Below are 23,764 nucleotides of genomic sequence, written 5' to 3'. Positions count from 1 at the left end.
ATGAGGCAAAGCTGCTCAGGCCATGATGCTAGGCCAAGCAGGCCACAGCATGGCTCCCTTTCCACTGCCAGATGCCAGAGCCAGGCACCGGGATGGTGCTGGGTGAGAACAGGCAGCAAACAGCCAACCTCCACCTGCTGCCTGTATGACAGTGTGCCCAGACTCCACAGGGGCTGGAGGCATAGCCCTCATCCCTGCCCTGTCCTCACTGCTTCTGGGAGCAGCCCCCAGGTGGCTCTGTGAGGGGGGACCCTGCTCCTGTCCCCTGCCTGGATGCAACGCACATGCACAGCAGGGTTAAATAAATGCCACCTGTAGAGGTGCATTCCCTCCAATGTTAACCTTCTGCTTCTCCCATATGTTCCCTTGTGGGCCAAGCTTTGTTCATAAGCAGAATCGTATTAGAGCTAAGAAATGACAGCTGGGCTTTACCTGTGTGATGTCAAAACCAGAAGTCACCTGACTTTGATAAATACAGTTTTTGAAAAAAAAAAATAATAATAATAATTTAAATACATTTCACCTTTTCTTCCCATACTGTAACTTCTTAGGGCTAATTTGCATTCAAGAGATAAATGAAATTTGATAGTCTTTGTCATGAAACATTTTGATCTATGCGTTGCAGGAGATCAGTGAGAAGACTCAGATTGCCTTATCTCAGTGTCCTTTCTGCAGCCTTCCCACTTCACATCCTTATTGCTCTCCAAATACGCCCAGTTCTACAGTTGTAGAAAGCATTATGGAATTCAGATACAATCTCTGTTAATCTTGGGAAGAGCAGAAGAATGAGCTACATTGTGCTATAATGAAAAATATAGCATTAATAACTCAAATAACAGATGCAATAAACACACAGTCTTAATAAATTCCTATTAATTCTTATCAAGAATAACAAAATCGAACAATAATGTCTCTCACAGTCTCTCTATCTGGTATGTGAAAACAAACTTTGTCTGCAGACTGGCTGAAATCCTTACCAGCCATGACGTTAGAAAAGTGCTAATGGTTGTGAGGGATGCCCCAAACACATCATTTGGAGAGACTCTTTGAAGAATAAAAGGGCCTCTGTTTTCCTCTGTGAGTTGTACCTATGCGCACAAATGCTCATCCATAATGTGAATTTAAAATAATACTGAGGGCAGGGGAGGGAAGGGACAAATGGCAATAAGCAGACAGACTTTGACCCTTTGTGTCAGAAAACAAAGCCTTCTGGTTCAGATGTGAGTTAGCATTCCCATTTGACATGGTTTCAACAAACATATGCGCATTCTGGCTTGAGTCTGTCCCTAAAGGATACTAAGACCAAGCAAAGCTTGCTTACAAGTCGCCCAAGCACAAAACCGTGATTTTAAGTGGGAACAAATGAATGGAATAGATGTAATTAAAAATCCAAACTGAGTTAGGCAAAATTGCTTCAGCAAAGTCAGTGAAGGGCAGGAATGGAGCAACTGAAATGGTTATTTGGCGTATGGTCACAGTGAAGATGAATTAGGGTTAATTTTCTGCTGGAGTGTAGGTCAGGCACTGTGCTGTGGCAGAATGCTCGTTTTACTGGATATGTTTTGGCCTACTTACAACTTTAGAAAATAAATATTACAATGTTAAATTAAATATGCTCTGTGACAAGGACTTGCAAAATTGGGAGAATGTGATTTATATGCAATTGGCTCATATATACCATCTAATATGATATGCACAGTGTAACGAAAGCTCAGGGGTCTGATCTGCAGTGCAGAAATGCTTTACAATCCTCTCTCAGGTTGCCTGTTGTTTTTCCTTTCTCCTTTTTTTTTTTTTCTTTCTCTTTAATGACTACATGAGTTAATTAGTGGTTATGTACTCTGTCTCTTTGCCTGGCCTAGCTTATCCCTTCTGCAATAAATCTCTTTTCTTTCCCTTTCCCAAGGATCATTACAACATTAGCCAGCACTGTCAACAAAACTAATTGAAAGCCACCTGCTTTTAGGATCACCCTAATGAAAAAGAGCAAAGTTAAGAAACAAAATTCAATCAACTTTCTAATAGTCTGCAAGTTCCTATTAATTCACACAAATACGGAGGCAGAAAAAAAACCCAGATCCTTTTTTTTTCATTACTAACCTCATCGTCCACTCCTTCTTCCACTTATATAATTAGAAATGATTATTTTTGTAACATTAGTCTCTCATCACTCCTTAAAGTGAAACTAAAATAGTATTACATTTTGTCTTTTGCACTACATCTGCATGAGAAAGAAAGCACCTGCAAATAGCCTTCCCATTACAAGCAATCTGATCTCTCCACTGAACATCTGAGCACCTTTTAATCAGGTATGTCTAGATTCAGCAAAACTTTAGAGACATGGAAGTCCACGTAAGCACTTACGCAAATGATCTAGGTCTCATTGTCTTTGATGAAATTCAAGCACCTGCAGAAACTTGAAAAAAGGCTGAATGGGCAGGACTGAATCAGTACAGATTTCTGGAACCCAGTGTTCACAACCCTTCAGCACGTGCTGAACCTCAAGCAGGTGATTAAGTGCTATTAAAGTCGATAGGAAATAGCATGTGCTTCAAGATAAGTACTTTGTCACCATCGCACCGGAGCGCACAATTTAGTCAAGTGAGTGTCAGTAAGGAACACGTTCTTGATGGCTAAACTGTTTCCCATAAGTAGTTTCCTTAATTGTGGAGGAAAAAAAAAAGCCTTAAAAAGGATAAAAACGAATGATTTGTTGCTGTTAGGCCAGCTGAAGAAAAATACTGAGAAAGGTAAAATAAAAGGGGAAAGCACAAGACCAGCAGTACTAATGACTGTTACAGTAGGGCTTAGATGTCCCAGCAAACTGAAGGTCCCACTGCGCTGGATGCTGTGCAAACATGTCAGAGAGAGTGTTGAGTAAAGGAGCGTTGCCTGTAAACATGACACGTGGAAGTTCCTTTGAAGTCAGTTAGAATCCAGGCATGCAAACAGTTTGCATTGTGCGGCCACACATTGCAAGGTATGTGATTAATCGCTATCAAGTGTGCCAAAGCAGAAAACAAGGTCTCTCATACCACGGCCACCACAAATACAGTCAGCTGGGGAAAAAAATAAGGTCGCAGATAATATATTGGTGGTATTTAATAGACCAGTGTTTACTTCCCAGGACTGTAAACATATCATTATTTTTCCTACTTCAAAAGATTAAAAACATCATTTAAATGAAATACATTTAAAACAATGCAGGTGACATGCAAAATGGGATGAAGCCTACCTTCATGCAAATGTATGCATCTCTCATTGATTACAGTAACGAGATATGCAAAGAAGATCAGAGGAATATAATTTGATCCTTTTTGGAAGCTACTTGGAAATTCATGCTAGATGTCGTGTGCCTGCATACACAACAGAGTGAGAAGAGTGCAGAGTGGTGCTGCGGATCATTCTCGGAGAGGGCAAATTCCTCCTGCCCTGTAAGTGGACTGATGCCTAATGGAGGTCAGGGACCCAGGAAGGAAGAGAGCTCCCTGCTTTGTGAACCCACAGTTTCAACAGTGCATGTCAGTAGTACAAGAAGCAGAAAAAGGTTTAAAAACAGAGTAGTACAGAAGAACGAAAGGGAGGAAAAAATACCAGTCAGGAATAATTATCACAGTGTATAAAACTTTCCACTCCTTTATTATCATAAATTGCAAAGTTTTATTGATGCATATTTTATCACAGCACTCTTGCCATATGTGATCTGAGGATTCAGAGCCTGTCCCCAGGGACAACGATACTGATACAGATAATCAAGAATTCCTTTTATGCTTCTCTCAACACAGCCACAGCTCAGATTGAAATTAACATCTTTTACAATGAAACACCAGTTTGCTGCCACAGCAAGACATGACAGCTGGAGAGAGAGGCTTTTCCTTCAAGTCTCGGTTTCATTATGGACTGTGAAGATGTAAACTATGCGCAAAGCAACACGGATGGACACTAGCTACCAGGAAAGGGAATCTGCCTGCAACCTGACACGTGAAGAAACGGGGGAGATACTTTTCAAAATAAAGCCAGGGATGAAAAGCCAAGATCAGAGGGAGCACCTAGAAAAGCAATGAAGAGGAATCCTAGAGCTTTGAATTTCTGCAGTTTACACTGCCTGGGATGCTTTGGGTGATGCTCACACACGCACACATAAAGGGATGGAATCCATGCCCAGTAAGAGAACCAGCACAGCACACTATACCACTTAAGTCCTCAAAAATGAGGCTTTTAATCACTCTTCCATGCAATGGGGAGCACAGGGACGTGCGTGCACTGTAGGATGACCAAAGCATTTGCTGCTAGTTGTATTTTCAGGTTTCCCGTTTCCACTCACAGATGGGCCCCTTTTCTCACGCTGCTGAGAAGAGGGACACAGAGGTTGTTTTGCTCTCTTCCCCATGGGGCCATACATCACTGCAGCATCTGAGTGCCATCCTGCAGATCATTAAACAACCAACATCTGCCATATGGAGTGTACTGTCCCTCTCTTCCTCTTCGCAAGGAAGGACTAAGTAGGCAGTGTGGTGTTTTGTTTTGGCTGGGCTTTGTTTTTGTTGTTTTAAATCTACATGCTGCCAAATGTTAGGCAAATAAAAAAGCAGCACTTTGCTTGTGAAGAAGGTGAGGTCTGTGATGGTCATTACTTTTTGGGAGTGTTAGTGCCAAGGTCTCAGGGTGGCTTTCCAAAAACTGTAGCCTCATCATGGCTGCTAGAAATGTGCAAACTTCACAGATCATCACAGGGAGCTAAAGATGATAATGCACTGGAATCACATCTGTTCATGTGCAAAATTATTTCAAGCTCAGCCTTGAGCACATCTACCTTCCACAGCATCGCATGCCTGTTGTTTTGGTATGTTACTTGCTGGCACAATACATAGTAAAGCCTGCTCTATCGAGATTTTTTTCCCTGATTAATGTTGTACCATCCAGAGGTTACCTCCAAACAATGACTAGAGAAGAAAAGACAGAATGAATGTAAGTTTTGAACCATATAAGTGGGCATATGTGTTGACAGAGGTGCAAGGACCCTCAAAACATTCAAAGCATACTGCATGTCTCCAGTAAAGATCAGGAAAGAAGCATACAAGGGACAGCAAATTCAATGCCACTTTGCTGCCCTGTGTCTTTTTCTCTCCACAGGTTGCATGAAGCATTACTTCTGCAGTTGAATGCTACAGATGAACTCATACTAAAGCATGCATAATAGGAAGACCACTTTATGGCTATAATTAAGTAAGACAAGGAAACAGAGGCTATGAAAAGAAGATGGGTACATGGCAGAACTGCAGTGTAAGGATTTAATTCATATCAGCAACAGAAAAAAACAGCACTAATGGATTAGTTACATGAGAGTTCGGTGAACAAAAAAATACAGGACCTCTTGCATGGGAGACTGTCACTTCTGCTTTCCTGAAGCTAAGAAATTTTAGGAATTTCTTGCTTCTCACCCCACTGGAAAAGTACATCTCTTGGAAAGGGATGATTTTGAAGCCCTCAAATCTTTGTGCAATCACAAAGAAGACTCTATAGAGGGCTACTCAATCTCTTCCTTGTTATATTTTTAATTTACACATTTCCCTGAGTTCTCTTTTATAAGATGCTTATATTGGAGGTATTTAATATTGGAGACAGTCTTGTACACCATAAGAAGAACCCATAGGTTCAGATGACGAGGATGTCTCCAGTTGTATGTGTGCACACAGTGATGGCTGCAGCCTCACTCACACAGTAAAGTCTAAGTTAGCCAAGGACCATTTGAAGAGAAATGTAGCAGTACATATTATTTTTTTCTATTACAAGTGATTGAGGGTATTTACTATGGCCATACAATTTTTATATCAGATTGAAAAACAATATTTTTGTCTCACAAGAAGTTATAGTATTTGGTACTTTTCCCAAGTCACGATGAAATGCAAAAATAATGCAATTTCTCCCCCTACAAACATTTAAAAAGTCAGTTTTAAGAAGCAAAGATTGTAATTTCTATGTTGTGAAATGAGTGATTGGGAAGTTTCTGAAATAAAATGTTTAGTGCCAGGGGCAGGAGTGTTGTGGTAGCATCACTCCTTGATGCCATCTAAAAGGCTGTGTCTGGGAGATGATGTTCTTGGTCCACTCGTCTCTGCCTAACCCAGGGATCCTTTCCCCCAGCCATGCTTAGAGCCCCGCCAGTCATGACAATCTCACCCTCAAGATGCTTAACACCAGTGCAAAATCGCATCCCAAACACAAAATGTATGCCAGACACATTTTTCTTTGTGCAACAGTTTGCCAAAAGGTCAATTTTCACTAAGAATCTTTTCAAATTTAATGAACTTCCTTTTCCAACAGGAAAATACTTTATTTGACACCTCTGTGATCAAACCAAGCTGTTTATTGTAGCTTGCTTTTTGAATCCTTTGAGTGGGACTATCAAGGCAGAATGCCTGGTATGAACACTATTATCAAGCTAGTGACTCAGTGTGATGTCTAGCAAAAGAATGCCTTTGAAAATCTTTTCAGATTAATCTTTCCTCAAAACAGCAGATTTTTAAAGTACTGTTTACAAGCAGCCCTGTGTACTGTACTTTTCACAATAATGTTTGTTTCAAAAATTATTTCAAACCTGGGCTTGAAGAAGCACATCAGGTGCTTCTTCACACTTTTCCATAACCCCTCTAGTTAGGTAGAAACCTCCTCAGGAACCTTGGCAAGATCTGCTCTGATGGATGGAACTTCCAAGCTATGGGGTCATCAGTGTAACACAATAATAACAGTAAGCTAATTAAAAAAAAAAACAACAACTGAAGTCATCAATCAAGTACAGATCAGTTGCTTATTATGAACCAAATTCAGACCCTCCATAGGTGAAATTAATTCTAATTTCACCAGTGTAACCAATCCCATGTAAGCCAGTGTATTAAAGCCAAATAACATAGATAGTGCTGTGTTGTAAAGATCTTTTACATCTTTCTTTGAAGTATCTGACATAGGTCATTTTTCCAGACAAGACGCCAGAGCTATTAGACCACCAGTCTGTCCTGAGATAGTAAATCCTGGATTTTTAAGATAGATAGGGTGCAATTAAAACTAGAATTTGGCCAGTGGGGCTAGATCTGAACCCACTTAAATCACATTGCTTTCACTGCTGTACTGGTGTAAATGGTATTTTTATGTATGTGTCCAGAAGAGAACTCAGCTGCAATATTTCATTTCTACTGCTGAAATATTAGCATTAAAAAAGCAGTATTTTACAAAAGCCATATAAATATAGTGCCTATAATACAATCAATTTTTGCTGGAATTATTTTATACCAAATCTTCATGTTTGAAATGATATCTTTTCCTTTGTGGAATGGCTTAAAACTTAAAAATGTTATTTGAAGTAAGACACAACAATACATTAACTAGTAAAAATCAAAGTACTCCTTTTTTTCCCCAAGTCCAGAAGAATTAATTTTGTTGCCACTAAGAAGTGCAGACACCCAACTTTTGAACAGAAACTGACCTAATATTTCTGAAAGCCCTGCATGCAATTAGCTTCTTGTAAGAACCATCTTTCAAGTAGTCTTTTTCTGCCTCTGAACTCCGAAAGCTGCTCATCAGATCCAGTAAAATTAGAATATTAAGAGAGTACCATTTATCACGCTCGACAGATTTGTTAGAAGCACACTCATCCAGCGAACCAACACTGCTGAAGTTTCTGTTAAAGCAGAATGCTCTTTGCAGTTATCTTAAAGATACTGTAACACTCTTCCTGATGTGTTCATTCCTACATCATTCTTCCCCACTGGTGTTTTCTCCAGCAGTGGGTTGGAAGCAGTGCTGCCCTAGGAAGTGGTGTTGAGATGGAAGAAGGTGTCCCTGCACAAGCAGCTCTCCTTGGCTACAGTGTGGTGCCAGGGCTTCCAGGGGTTACACTGCCCTCCTTAGAGCCTTGCACACACAGCATCATTACTGGTGGGTCTCCGAAGTAAAGAGCACTGCCATTCTCCACAGGGCTTGTGACCCATGGCTCAGAAACAGTTCTCACAAGGAAGATGGATGCATCTGGGGATGTGTCACGATGTAGCATGAGAGTAGAAACCAGGGGCCTGAATCCAGTGTTAGCTTCCCTTGCCTTTGCTCCCTGGTGGCTCACGTGGTTTTCTGGGCCTGCTCTATCATTGCTCTGCCTTGTGTTTTAATTGTGCTGGTCAGAACATGTTCAAAATCTTGACCTATTCATTCCTAAATATGAATGCTCTGACAGCTCTTTTGTCTGAACATTTTCAAAGGGCTTTGGTTTCTTTCTGAAACGTGATGATTTTGAAATCTAAAGTTTGGCAGAACAGAACTATCACCTACCAGTTCTACGCGTTTGCACAGCACAGGGGGCTGTATCACATCTAGCACCTGCAGGCACCTTAAAATACAAATGATCGCTATTAATAACAGTTTTATTAATAAAAGTTTTATTTCTGTCCGGTCTCACAAACTAAAACCGCATAGTTTCTCAAGCATCCAGATTCACTGTATAGCCAAAAGCAACCCGAATCCCTGTTGGATCAGAATCTCTTGAGAACAGACTCATTTCTGTCCTTACCTAGATAAATGACACAATCAGAAGTGAATTGACTTTTGCTAACAGAGTGTCTGGAAGTGGCAGAAGTTGTCCTAAGGCTGGGCCCTTTTCCCTCTCCATCCCAGTTTCCCTTTTCAACCTCAATTGCCTTTGCTTGAAGCTCTCATTTATTGGCACTGGTATCATACAAGTTTCAGATGGGGCAGAACCATTCCCTCCTCTTCATTTCTTTACTCATTTAATACACTATTTTTGTGGTTCTTTTAGTTCCAGTGGTTTGTGAGGCAGGAATATTGAGATTATCTCACGGATGTTGATAATACCCCACACATGGCTGGGTGCAAGAGCATAAAACGTTGGGTCTCCCTCTTCCCCCTCTCTTTCTTTTCTACATCCTATAAACATTACTGGAAAAGATTGCTCTGCAAAGTCATAAATAAAGTATACTTGTCAGAAGCTACAGTCTTAAAATATTCTAACAGTTTGTTTGTGTTCTTTCCATAAATTGTTTATTGGTCAATATGGCTAGAACTTTCTAATGTATCCTCCTCTGCAGTTTTCTGATATTTCTGTGTTCTAAATACTTTCATCTAGTACTGAGCTTTCAAGAAAAACAGTTTCTGCCTTTTTTCATTGATGACAGAGAGATTTTTTCAGTGCTGAACATGTAGATTATGCAGCATTACATTACTCTATTTCTTATCCTTACAGAGATTGCTACCAACCTGCTAAAGGAGAACGGTATGGTTATTTCTAAACTTATGATTGGCAGTGGAATTATGCAGCAGGAGGAAGCTTTTCAAGTGGTCTCTGTATATGCAGTAAAGCAAATCAGTAAAGAAAAATCGCTGTATAAAATATCACTCTAATTTGTATTCTATTTCACTACGTCATGTAAATGTTCTTCAAGTAACAGTCTGACATTGCAAAATGGTACCCTGATGAGTAAATTACCATAGAAAGAAGTTCATCAAAGCAATGATTTCAGACATGTGTCTGAATAGCCTGTGAGCATACAGAACCAAAGCCATCTCTTCAGGCAGAAATGACACCAATCATTGACATATGAGAAAATAGACTTTCTTCTAACTCTCCTCGAGCCCTGCAATGCAGGGGGTCTTCCTAGAAAATAATTATTCTGCATGGGATGGTATTTTATATCAGAAATTAAGTGGTTTGTTCCCTTTTTTGTGGTGCCTAAAAATACAGACCAATGGACCTAAGGAAATTATAAATACACATACAGCTGATAGGCTGGATATTTACAACTAGCAAGTCAAATATATTATGACATTTGATAATTGCTTCTTTAGTAAATAACGTGGTAAGCTCTTAGAGGGAGGAAGAAGGTAATTTATCTTAGAATAAAAACAGTTTTGGTCCACCAACTCTTTGAGGACAATTTGGTGGGTAACTGTAGCTACTTTGGGAATTTTGATGCTCAGTGATCATTAAAAGTAATGGGAATATAGTGTTCAGACTTACATTAGCTTCAAAAATATTCATCATATACTCCTGTGGAAATCATATTTTGCCCACTGTGCAGATATTAGCACTGAAGCAGTTATATCTCAGCAAAGAAAGAGAGCAATAGGATAAAAAATATTTCACATGGTTATCTAGAACCATTTCACTATGCTTAATTAAACTGACACACGAAAAAGAAAGCAAGCGGCATACCCTGTAAGCTATTTTTGATGCAACTATTGAAGTTCCAGCAAAACAAGGGCCTCGTAATTCAAGGAATAAAACCAGAAATCACATTTTAATCAAAATGCATTTTTCAAGGCTGGGAATACATGTTAAAAAATAAATACCTATCTGCCACACATCATTGTGCATGGTTATTCTGCATAAACACCTCTACAACCAGTAACCATAACCATAAACACCTCTCAACCCAGTAAGAGATTGCAGAGGTGATATAGTGGAGATTCTCTCCAGTGAAGAGTGAATTCTTTGGAAGAACCCAGACGTGGGAAGCGAACAAGTGTTGTGGAGATGTGGATCTTTTAATAGGAAGTTAAGAGTTTTGCAGGGTATTGCCGCTGAGAACCATGGTTCATTCATTATCTCACTAATAGGCAAGTGTTTAGTAGTTATCATGACATAAATGAATTTTAATGGGAGCTCCTTGCACTGTCACAGAGCAGCATGACAGAACGCAAGATGGCACTCAAAGAGCAATTTCGGGCAGATTGGCAAGAAAACAGATAGAAAGAGATTGTCAACTGAGTTGGTGATTGAGTGGGTTTGTTGGGATCTTTTGATCATCAGCTCCTCTACCAATCTGAGCCTTACATCTTTCATGCTGAGACGTACCATGTACATACATGAGTCATTACCAATAGCGTACCTCAATCATTGCATATGTAAGAGAATGCAGTTCCACCGTGCCCACAGCAGTGCCCTTGAACACACCCTAATGAGAATTAACCCTTGAAAAGTCTAGAACACGAGGAAGAGCATAGCCATAAGTCAGTACAGAATTTCTATACAGTTGTTACATTTTTGATGTATACAACCCTAATATCTACAACACTTTGGCAACAGATGCCTTTCTCTTGGCTTACTGATGAACTACCTGAAATTCCACACACAAAACAAGGAACCTGATTTTCTTACAAAACCCCTCCAATATCAAGTACTCACCCCAGAGGCTTCTTGTGGGATCTAGGTGCTGTTCAGCCAGTATTTACTACCACAAACTGCTCTGCTCTCTGCCATGTTTGTCTACAAACCTACAAGTCATTTGTCTTCCTTTTGTATTACTTCATCTCCAAGTCACTGCCAAATTCCATACTTGTCACTGATCCAGTCTGTCCCTTACTGTCTGTTATTTTATTAAGACATTTGTCATTTCTTTCTCTCTGCCTCGCTATTCAAATCTGCTTTCTTGCTCTCCTGCAGTTTCTTCCTCTGTTCAATCTCTGCAAGGTTTTGTTGCTATTATCATCATTTTTTCGCAATGTGCTCTCTGTACTCTTAAAGGCTGCTCTGACAGATCCTCTCTTGTCATCTGCTTGAAGGCTGATTTCAGCTTTTTCTTACAGCACTGCGCCTAGGCGCCTCCTCTGCTACAACTCCCTGGCATTCAGCATGTTCTACAAGGGCAATTTTCTGCTCCTTCTGGTTCTTCCTCTCAAGGAGGGCTGATAGGATGTAAGGCGTGCAGGGCTATGGGCCACAGGCACTGGTCTGAGTCAGTACTTCACTGATGCCTTTCCAAGGGTCTGATAGCTCTTCCTGTCAAGGATGCTTTCTATTCACTTGACAAAATCTCCCCTGGGCGCTCAAGGGGTGTCCTCAAAGAGGGTGCTTGGGAGCAGGCTTCCTATCAGAATAAATTTAACAGCTTGTATTCATTTTCCCTTGCCTTAGAGAGATGCCCATGAAGATCTGGCACTCCTAATTGCTTGCACGGAGCCTGCCCATCTCTGTATTACTTTCTGAAGAAGACATAGGAGTACAGCAAGTCCATATGGAAAACACGAACCAAACAGATAGCTGCAATGGATCCTCTCAAGAGATATAGTAGTGATAGACACATCTAGCCATGAAAAAAACCTCAAACAGACATAAACCACTGCTCTATACTCTTCTCCAAATCTCCTTCCTTGGAAGGCATTCCTCTGCCCTAAGTAGTTCCGTACACCCTTGAGTAGGCATGCTGATTTCTCTTATACTTCTCTGTTACTTAAACACATATTTTCCCTGTGAAGCAAGAACTTCAGCTCAAGCAATAAGTAATATGTACTAGAATGGTTAATGACCTCTACATAACGTTTGGACTGGAGTACAAAAGTTCCGATTTTCAGCTGGGAAACACTTCTAAACTGTTTAGGAAATGCTTTTTTTCCAGAAGTTGGTCTTCTAATTCTCACTATGGAACTTCACCTGTTAAATCACCTCTCTCCTTTTCAAGAGTATCTTAAAATTGAAGAACAGACTAATTTCAGCAATGGACTAAGCATACAGCAGACATTCCATTTATAATAACCTCGTGAGGTACCCATAGTCTTTTAAGAGGTTTGCCAAGTAGCGATCTGCTATCACTATTTTAATTTATGCTACATCATGATGGCAATCCTAAATTAAATTCATACAAGCAAGGAAATTTATAGTTAAGCCTTTCCCTTTAATCCTTAACTCACTTTTCTGTAACTAAGTTACATATTGCAAGGGCTCTTAACTTTGTGTCACAATACCTAGGCAAAAAGGTTAATTATGTAGACTCTTTTTTTTTTTCTTTTTACCTTTGATTTGCTTCTGTAGTAGCTAAAAGGAATCATGTAGAATAATTCATCCCCAGTGTGCTGTCGATTTGAAAACTGTCAGGACCTCTGGACTGTGCTGCTGGCTGCTGCACGGTTCAGCAGGGCAAACCCTACACGGTTTGATGCTGGGCTTGCTCCATCAGTTACCTATTTATTGAGAAGGTCAAAAGCATGAAGGACTTCTGTCCTTCTGAAAAAAAAATGGTGCACTGAGGGCAGCTCTGGAGTGTCACAGTATAAGAAGGGCATAAAACTGTAAGAAAGGAGGGCTATGAAAATAGTGAACGGTGTGGAAGGCAAGGTGTATGAAGAGCAGCTGAGGGCCCTGGGTTGTTCAGCCCAGAGCAGAGGAGCTGAGGGGAGACCTGATGGTGGCTGCAGCTCCTCACAGGAGCAGAGGGGCAGCGCTGAGCTCCGCTCTGAGTGACAGCAACAGGGCCCGAGGGAACGGCACGTTTCTTAGTGTATGAACTATACTCGAGTTTTCAAAGTAAGACAAGCATTTTAAAAGACAGTACCTCCTGTGACTGCATAAAATGCCCCTTTCATGCACAAATTCTGTAGGTGACGGCCCAAGCTAGCACCTTCACAACAGTGATGGTCACTCAAGTCTGCAGATACTTTTCAAAGGGGAGTATCATTGTGACAGGCTTGGTAGTGTCAGAGCTGGTGAATTTTAAGCATTTAATTTTTAAATGAAATGCATGTAACTATGTTAAAAATTCCTCTGAAAAAGTAGGTCTTACACATGTACTGCAGCCAGTATTCACAGTTCTATCCTTTTTTAATTACCCTAGGCATGCTGATTAAAGAGCTACAAAGTAAGCTATTTAAAATTGGGTTTTACAGTGATTTAATGGGCACAAAAAGCATACAGAATTAGAAAACATTTACTTCTCTTCCCCTTCTTTTTATATTACCAAATATATTTAAATCAAACTTGTTTTAAAAACAAATATTCCCAGGGTGAGGACTTTCATATCAACTTCCAGTTTCAACCAAGTTGCTACGGCAGAATTAGAAACCTCTGGCAATTTTTTCCCAATGAAATGTAAATGATGACATATCGTTAACCAACAGCGTTACACCACTAGAAGACTATGAGTGTCTTGAACGCCTCAAACTTCCCTTTCCTTAAGCACAATGCTTTAGAGGCAGCAGTGTTTAAATAGTACAAAGTACTCCACTACCACCAGCCTGAATCTTTATTTAGGAGAACAAGCTCCGCATTCTTTCACACTAATGCAGTATATGGGCATGTTCAGCTCCTCCATAAAACACTCATACACTATTCCTGTCTCAAACAGGGTACAGTACTGACATGACAGATTCATGTTCCCAGCTGTGACATAAGGGTTCTTTGACAATGCTACAGTGAAAGCCCTATTAAGAAAACATGTGCCGGACAGTGCATCTGATGCAGTTAAATGCTATAAAAGATTTTCCAGGTGTTAATGAGTTCCATGAGTAGAATGAAAATGAGATAGATCTGTGCACTTGGAAATTCTCAAGAAACAGGACTCTGACTCTCAGAGAGACACACAAACAGCGCTTTATAAGCATCACTGGCCAAACTCTGCACCTGACGCATGAGGTGATGAGCCACCCTGACTATTCACTGAGGGAACTGTTCACTGAGGATCATTTGCATAGGAAAAGACAGACTTTCATGCCTTCCTGCAGTTTACTACATCCTTTTCGTCTTGCTCAATTGCTGAAAAAGCACTAGTTATTTCCCCCCCTTTTATATTATTATTTTTTTTTTTTCCTAAAGAGAAGGAAAACGTTATGTCTGCAATTTCTTGTCTCATCCTTAGTTCTCTGAGGGATCCAGCTTGACCCAGTACAGATGAGAAATGGTAATTTAACCCACGTTTCAGTACTGCTATTTACAGTTTAAAGGACAGAAATACTCTTCTGCACACTTTGAAACAGCACAGGTTGTAATATTTCACAGCAATATTGGGGCTTAAGATACATTCCCTGAAAATAAAGGAAAGCTAAAAAAAAAAAAAAAAAAAAAGTATGAAAAAATATGCATAGACTGCCCTGAAGATTTCAACTACTAATATTTCAGAAGATGTGCAGGCAGTATCTTGAGCATCAGGTGCCTAAACCAGGACTGTTTGTTTGTATCATCTGTTGACTTGATAAAAGATTGCTGCTGCTGCTTTTTTTTTTTTCAGGATGTGTGACTTTCATGGTTACTGTCCCATGGGAGAAAAGTTTTGTTTTATCTGTAGATGACAGATACAGTGTAGGAAGCCTGCAATGCAGATTTTTCCATGCTGTTGTGACCACAACCTCAGAATTTATGCCAACACACAACTGAATCTACGAAAAGAGATCATTTTGTCTCTGTGCAAATTCCAGCCCAATTTTCCTTAGAGGGTGCACCCTGTAATTCTAGGGTCTATGGAGAGTCTCTTACCAGAACTTTGTTTCCCACGGTGACAAGCCAGTGCAATATTACCTTGCTTCTCCAATCTAATATCCCAAGTTCACTTCCCACTCTTCCCCTACCGAAGAGAGTTACTCACTTAAATATCCTTGAAGAACCAGATTTTCTTAAATGCTTAAGAAGACCAGGTGAGGAGAATGAGCAAGCAAATCTAATGGTACACTGACACAGATTCTTGAAATCAATGTGTTAAGGGTTAAAATTCCTCTGGCTTGCCAGGTGTTCTATGCAAATGCATTCATACAACGCACTATCTGACCATTTAACCATATGTCAAACAAACTCTGCTATGACAACCAGATGTAGACATTGCCATAGAATGAAATTATCATTTTATTAATTACCCTTTAATTAGTTGATACAGCAGAGAACATGCAGTAATTTAGTCATAATTGGCCTGACTGAGACTCAATACTTACAGGGATGGAATCTGTTTGTGAGACTACTTGTTATGAATAACAATTACGTCTGTGACAATGCAATTTTATTATGAAGATGTACTGTGCGTTTCAAACAACTTTTAGGTATAAGATAGTATTCAATGGCAAGTGTTTTTCCCAAATATCAGTTTAAAATCCTCTGTGTATTTTGTTAAACATGTAACAATGCAAGAAAGACCTCTTCCCCAACTTACTGTGATGCCCAAAATATGTTTTCATCACATTTTATTAAAGAAAAGAGGAGCCATTTGGTAAATGTTGTATTTGGGAATGCAGGAAAAAAACACCTCAGACTTCTCTCAAAATCATGTTTCTGTACTACAGATTGTTCTAAAATCTAACATCATCTTTGTGTAAGAATACCACTATGTGGACTTCAGAAACATTCTTTGTCAGAACATCACAAGCAGAAGCTTGAGCAGTCTCCTTTGTGTTCACTTGATCACTACACTTTCGGAACTGCTTTAACAAGAGCACAACATTCTATGGTGTCTCAGAGTGCAAACAAAGCTACCAACATTCCTCTATAGACTGTACTGGCAAGCAAAATGCCTGGAAGACTCTTTCAATACACCTTGCAATTAAATCAGGAATATCTTCACAGACAGAATACCAGTGTCATTGTGGTTGGATAAAGCACATTCAACAGCTTAATAAAAATGCTTGTGAAGCATATTTCAACCTTGACACTTGCATATCCACTTGATTTTCTTTACCATCACTTTGGACAGAACTCTGGAGTTCACCTTTCTGTCCCAGCTGCCCTAAATTCTGTGACCAGAGCAAAGACTGCAGTGTTTTGTGTCCGTTTTGTACCCTTGAACAGACAACACGCTTCATGTTTTCTCCACCTTTCTTTCCACAAAAATCCAGCAAAGTTCAGATTGAAACCTTCACAAACTCATCTTCAACAAAATACGACAAATTGTTCTACTTCTGAGAGCTGAATGAAAGGTCTGTTTCTGTTTGACAGTGCTTTCTGCATAGGCAGTGACAGAAAAAGATATTTAACTGAGCTTCTCTTGCCCAACCCCAGCACCTTTATTTATTTGCTTAGGATGGATGGGCAGGTTACATGGACATCTCTGAGCAGACTGAATCTTTCATATAACTTCTCCAGAGTCCCCAAAGTCATGCGAGGGATGACTGTGTTTCCTTTACCATCAGACTTTTTAAAGTCTCTTCCACTTTGCTCAAATGCCTCTGAACTTTGGAAGTTTTCTTTCTTTTAAACACAGCACTCTTCCTTCTTTTCTGTCAATTAACCCATTAGCATGCTTCTTTATGAACTACCATATATGGAAAAGCATTCTGCATAGGAAAGAAAACCTTTCTTGCCTGTGGTGCCATCTTTCAGTTCCTACCAGTGCCTTCTATTCTAATGCTTGTAAGCACATCTTGCTTGACAACTTACAGCCTCCCCCAGTACAAGCACACGCAGGTTGCGCTTTCCTACTGCGTCACAGGGAACAGCTCTCAGTGCAACAAGAGAGCATTTCCTTAGACTACCATGGAAGAGTCAGTGCTGCAAGGAGCTCGATTTGAAGGGAGGCACAATCACAGCGTTAAAAACTCAGAACGGTTTACCAATAAAACCTTGTGTGCCTGCTTGAAAAATGTCTTGGAGCAGCACAAAGGTTGGCACCATTAGCTTGCATCCCTGCTGAGCTGGCAATAAAGTGTACACATAAGTAAAATGCATTAATTGCTATCAGTCAATCAAGCTCAGACATTCATTCTCCTGGCATCTTCAGATTTCATTTCCATAAAATGGGATTTCTCTAAGTCTCATAATTTGATTTTGTCCAGCCCACAGCGATGTTGACACAGTGGCTGCAAAAGCACAATTACACCCCGACTGCATGAAGGTGTTCTCTATCTAAACAGACCAGCACCCACGTGCTCTCAGCCTCAAAAGAAAAACCTGCAGGAGAGGAAAAAGTGATAGATTTTCCTATCATTTTCCTATTGCTGTTTTTCCTCTCTTCCCCCTGTATTTTTCCTACTGTGCACTACTGATTGCTGCACTTTAAGATCAGAATGAACAATTAACCGCCTAATTATTCTAGTCACACCGAGCCACAATGAAATCTTTATTCAGTGTTTACAGCAATCTTTGGCAGAGACTGTCTTGCTGTTTTTAAACCAAGAAGAACTGCTCCCTTTGGCTCCCCTCAGCATCAGCTGCCTGGGATTCGGAGCTGGATGCCAATAATCAGCCTCCTTTTTCTCTTCCAGAGTGCCTATTTTTTTTTTTTTTTTTAAGGGTGAAAAGACCTATTCTCATCAACTCCCCATATATTCTGCCTGATTTATGTCTCAGCCACTGGGGCTCTTCCTTCCGTATCTTTTACCATCAGCGCCCGCTCACACGCCCCGCTCCCCCCCGCGCCCGCTGCCTCTCCCGCAGCGCCCGCCGAGCCCGGAACCCCCCGGGGGGCTTCGCTGCTTCCTCCGGAGCCCCGGTAGGGGCAGCTCCCACCGCTCGCCGCGCACAACCTGCACCTTCTCCGCAGAAACCCCCGCGGTTCGTGATCCGAGAAAGTTGGAGGCGGCCGCTCCGTGCCCACGCTCCGGCTCCGAGTGTTCACGCCGCGCCTCCCCGGGGCTACCCCTCCCCTCCCGCCGCACCTGCAGCCGGGAGCGTCCCGGGGCAGCTCCGAAGCGAGGCGCAGTGGGATTGCCCCGAACCCAGCCCTGGGTGAGAGGCTGGGAGAGGAGGAGTGCTGGAAAGAAGGAGGGAGGGTAAAATAAACAGGGGCAATGAAAAACAGGGAAAGAAAAAGGGAAAAAAGAGAGAGGAAAGAGAGAAAAAGGAAAAAAAGAGAAAAGGGGGGAAGAGAGGCAGAAAAGGAGGAAAGAAAGAGAAAAGGGAAAGAGGGAAAAAAGAAAAGGAAAAATAAAAGAGGGGTAAAGAAAGAAAGAAAAAAAAAGAAGAAAATTGAAAAGAGGAAAAAAAAGAAAAATGAAGAAAAAAAAAAAAAAAAAGGAGGGGGGAAAGAAACAGATAAGATAAAGATGGGGAAACGGTGAGCCAGAAGGAAAGACGGCAGAAAGCAGTCCCGCTGAGGACCGGACGCGTTACCTCGCTATGCGCAGAAGCTCCGGGCTGCCTCCCCGGCGCTGGGGCTGCCCCGCTCGCCGGCTGCGCCCTCACATCGCCGCCCCACGCCGCTCCGCTCTGTTCCTCGCAGGGCCCCGCCGGGCGCCTCCGCGCAACGCTGCCGTTCGCTCCCGCCTCCGGCTGCGCGGGGCGCAGCGCCGCCTGCCTTGCGCGGGCTTTGCGCGGGGCTGGCGCTGCCCGCGGCTATCGCGGCGGGTGCGAGCGGGAGGCGATTGGTGCCGGGCGCCGCGCCCTCCTCCGCCGGCCCCCCCGGCCCACCTCCCGTGGAACCCCCTTGCTGACGCCGCGTCCCCGCGCACCCCCCTCCGCGAGGGTGTCCGCACCTCTGGGATGGCTGCGAGGGAACGGGATGCTGAGAGAGAGCAGAAGTAGTACTGAGTGTGTTTGGGGAGAGGGGGTAGGGGGTGAAGCTTTGCTTTATTTAACAAAAAGAAAGAGAGATGAAAGCTGATTTTCCTTAGAAGGCTCAGTTTTAGTTAATAAACATCTCCAGACTAATGTCAGAGCTACTTTTATGAGGGTAAACAGTACAGTTTCCTGGAGGGTTTGTGTAATACTTCGGAAAAGCAACCAAATAATAAAAGGGTTTTACATCCACTTTTAAAAATCATCTCGGCATCCATATACGCTGCTGGGCTGGTTGGAATACGCTGCCTGGAAAGCAGCACAGCACAGGGCAGCAGTACAGGGCACGGAGCATCCCCTCTGCCATCAACCTGCCTTATAGCCACCCTCACCTTCCTGCAGGCAGAAGGGGAAGGGAGTAAACTCATGCCAACCTCAGTGACGTGGGGATGGAATCTCACCCACTTGGATAGCCGGGCTGTATTTCTGGCCCTTGCCAGCACAGAGCACAGAGCTGGAAGCACTCAAGCAGCCCCACTGAGCTCAGAGAAGAGCAGAGTCCCAAAAGCCTGTGGCTGAGCCCGAGGTGGGCGGTGGGAAGCTCTAAATCTCATAATCGATTCTTTGGGACAGTGCCAGTCCCTCAGTAGTCAGATCTGGAGATGAAGATTCAGATGATACAATTGAGATTTGGGTTTTTTTCCTCCATCCAGACCTGCACTAATGGTTATTTACAGAACTAAGGTCATGCTGGCTAGTTTTCTGGCCCCACATTTTTCATATTGACCACAACTTTGTCATTTCAGCATTATGAAAGAAAAAGGGCACACAAATCTCTCGAGAAAAGTTATTGGGAGCTTGGAGCCTGGCATGGTGCCCCAAACGGTGAATTACAGCGGTGACAAATGAGTGCTTTGATTTGTTGGGAAGCCATAAGATGTTATCCCAGCTTCCTTTGTCATGTGCTCATCTCTGGACTCAGTGTAAGAGCCCAGGGGGGCAGAACAGGCTCTGACTGGTCAGTTCCACTGGTCAGCACCAGAAGCTCAGGATATTTCTAGTAATGAGAAGCCAGATGTGCCCCTCAGTGCCACTTCTCCCTGACAGCAAGATGGGATGTGTGTTACATCATCTCAAAAAGTCACCAGCACACCATCACATTGGGACTCCGCTCTCAGGAGCAACACACAACCTGTTGCTGGAATGCAGCTGATACTGAATGAGTGTGTACATCCAGGCTAGGATTTGATTCACAACACGTATCTTCTTGCAGCATATACAAACATCTCTATTTCTGTGCTTCAATGTAGTGTACTGCATATATTATAAAATCATAGCATCAGTGAGGTTGGAAGAGACCGCTAAAACGATCCAGTCCAGCCATCAAATCCCCCCACTGCCCATGTCCCTCAGTGCCACATCCATACGCCTCTTGAACACTTCCAGGGATGGTGACTCCACCAACTCCCTGGGCAGTCTGCTCTGATGTCCGATTTTAATTTAAAAGGCAAAACAGATGCCACTTCTCTGAGAAGTTTGCATCTCGGTTTAAGCGTAGTCTGTAAGCTTGCTCTTTTTCCCTCAGGTTGAACTGCAGCAGTAAGGACAAAAAATAGAATAAAATACATATGACAGCTTTAATGGAAGGGAAGCTGCAGTGAAGGCTCTTTGATTACTGTATATGTCATAGCACCACAAAAATAAATACAGATAATGCCTATTATTTCAGGTTATAATTTAGGGTTAATATATAGTATGTAATCCAGCTCTTGTATATATGACAGAGAAAACCCATGAGAATTTTTGAATATACAGCGTGAGCACTGAAGAAAACAACACCCATTTAACTCATGAGCCCCTTGCTTTCACATATACAGCAGAATGGATTATCCAAACACTGTGTTTTACCAGAACAGGTGTGGCTGGGTACTCTAATTTCTCCCCTGTGTGTTGTCTTCATTCACAGGGACACATCTCAGTGACAGCAACTGTCTTTTCTGGGAGCTGTTGTGAGATGTATAGTAAAACAGAGGAGGAACTTAGACTGTCAGTGCTTGTCTCATGCTCCCCCCTAGCATGGGGCTGAGTCATGCGAACTGCAGAGTGCTCTCACATGCCTATGAAATCAGAATTGAGAGTACATGGCAGAAATATGCCCATCATCTCACCTGCCTCAACGTCATTTGTGTGATATCAACCACCAGGCTTTTCACAGAGAAAGTGAGCAAGTTTTCAAACATCCTCATACAGAGTGCACAGAAGAGCTGGGTAAGAATCTACGTCACCTCCTTCCTCAAGAACAAAACATACATTTTCAATTTTAAATAAAATAAACCTGACTCTAGCTCTCATCAACCTTAAATGAATCACAAAAATCAGTTCTTGAATATAGGTTATTCTATTGAGCACAACTGTGGTTAGATATCCTTACATGAAAGAACTAAATCTTTTGTCTCCAATACTGGATGTTCTCCGTGCCACCATATTATACATAACACTAAAGCCATGCAAAACAGAGTAAAAAATACTAAAGAATGCAGCATGCTAAGCAGTTTTAAAATTTAGAGGCTTTCGGAGAGATGAAAGGAACATTTTGCTATCACTGTTTGAACAAGAGAATTTTGTATGCTGCAAGCTATTTACACTGTTCCCCTACAAGGAAAACTTGAGAGCATTACGTATGAGTATTGCTTACGGGTTCATATAGTTGTCTATCTTGCAGGACTGAGATGAAGAATGAGTTACAAGTTACCTAAATGACAGAGCTGAAGAAACGATAGAGGAGAAGGCTGAAAGAAACAGCTATTTTCAGCTTTGGTGTTGTCATTTCGTGTCATACAACAGCTTTTGTGTTGCTGCATAACTTACATCCCTGCCTGATTTTACCCCACTCTGTTCATGATTCTTCAGACAAAAGTTTTGCAGATGTGGGCTGTATCGTGGTACAACAGTACAGCTGGTATCACCAATGGGAACCACTCAGTCTTCAGTACTACTAGCACCAGATATTTGCACCAAGAAGGGTTGCAGGACTCAACAAGATGTAGCTGGCTTTCTCAAATAGTCCTTTAACTGCTGGTTTGTTTTTGAGGTTAATCTTGAATGATTTATTTTTTTTTTAGCTGTGCGTTGAATGATGTCTTTTCAGATGCAACAAGTTTTGAGGAAGGCAGAAAGTGAATATTAAAAAAGAAGGATTTTATATGACAAGTGGAAAAATGAGGCCATCCCCCAAAAGCAAGAAGGCACCAAGTAATAAAACAACACTGCACACCACTGAAAAAGTGATGTACAGAGACAACACACCCGTAACAGCAGGAATGGTGAAAGCAATGTGCACATAAAAGCATACCGACTTTGTAAAATGTCACTGTATCAGCAATAGGAACGGCTTTCAAGCTGTCATGTCCACAGATGAGAATACCAACTCTACTCACCAAGAAAGTGCCAGATGTCATGTGTGCTGCAATGGTAAAACTCCCGAGCTCCTCAGCCTCTCAAAGAGTTCACATGCACACAAAATCCAGCGGAGAGCTCAGCATGACCCTGACATGGCTGAAGCAAAGAAGGCACAAATGGATGCAAGCTCTACAATACTGACTGCTGAGGCCTTTGTATTACCTCCACTCTCCCTTGCCTCCAGGTAATTGGTGATTAGACCCCAGACATAGCTCAGTGCTAGGGCCTAAGTTTTCATCTCTCACAGGGGGCTCTCTGAGCTTACACTGTCAAACAGTTCCCTCAGAACTGTGTCTTTGCTCTGCCTCTTCCCTTAATTGGCGTTAGTCAGTCACTTAATGCAGTGGGTTGTCTTCACAAATAGTAGGACAAATCCCACAAGGCTTTCTTATCTTCTACCCTAATTAATGACAACCTGAGTCAAACTCATATCCAAACCTGGCCATTTGGCAGCACAGCTGTGTTTTGGGCTATCTTCTGCTCTTAAAAATTAAGCCTCTGCTTGCCTCTTACACTTCTTGTTAAATCTAATTTTCAGTTCATCATTTAAGTCCTGCTTTAGTCTATTGTCTCTTTGAAGGGAGGCAGTAGAATTCAGCATCATCTTTCTGAATGGCTGTCCTTAGGGAAGACCATCACCACACTCTGCTCCGTCCACATCTTCCGGAGAAGAGTTTGATTCCCCCATTTGTTTGGAGCCACTGAGGAAAACCCTGCCTTATCTCCTACTGATGTGCACTGGCTTTCCCTTCATGCTGAGGCTTTCAAACTCCAAGGTACCAGGAAATCCTAAGAGCAGGAGCCAACTTGAAAACTTGTCTGGACTTTACTGGTTTTGTTTGAGACCTGGTTTCATTTTGAGACAAAAGCATAAAAGTTCAGAGTCCTACTCATATCAGACAGAGCACACCGTGAGGCTCATGCAACTGAAGGTCACCAAGGCAAGCTGCCAAGCAATTGCCATGATACCTTGGCTTCATCCTCCCCTTCCTCTCCCTCACAGTACCACTTACTCTTTATTATCCAGCGTGTGGAATTTTAAATCCAAAATACACAGAGCTGTGTTCTTACTATAATATTTACTTTTAAAAGCTTTTCTGATGAGCTGCTTTTCTGCTCTTC

The 23,764-nt window shown here is 41.9% G+C and overlaps 1 protein-coding gene across 2 annotated transcripts in view; it reads right to left on the bottom strand.

Annotated features, from left to right (window-relative positions):
* Positions 1-23,764, bottom strand: part of CDH20 (cadherin 20) — a 209,483-nt gene that overhangs the window by 92,279 nt on the left and 93,440 nt on the right. The window contains exon 1 of one of the 2 annotated variants that reach the window (XM_052697945.1): positions 18,800-18,946. The exons of the other annotated variant lie outside the window; for it this stretch is intronic. The gene's annotated coding sequence lies outside the window, so the exon portion shown is untranslated. Of the gene's footprint in view, positions 1-18,799; positions 18,947-23,764 lie in introns of those variants that run through there. 2 annotated transcript variants of the gene reach the window in all.

The sequence above is a fragment of the Tympanuchus pallidicinctus genome, unplaced genomic scaffold, assembly GCF_026119805.1.
Source record: "Tympanuchus pallidicinctus isolate F22 unplaced genomic scaffold, pur_lepc_1.0 scaffold31, whole genome shotgun sequence".
Taxonomy (NCBI): domain Eukaryota; kingdom Metazoa; phylum Chordata; class Aves; order Galliformes; family Phasianidae; genus Tympanuchus; species Tympanuchus pallidicinctus.
This window is presented reverse-complemented; position numbering and strand designations above follow the sequence as displayed.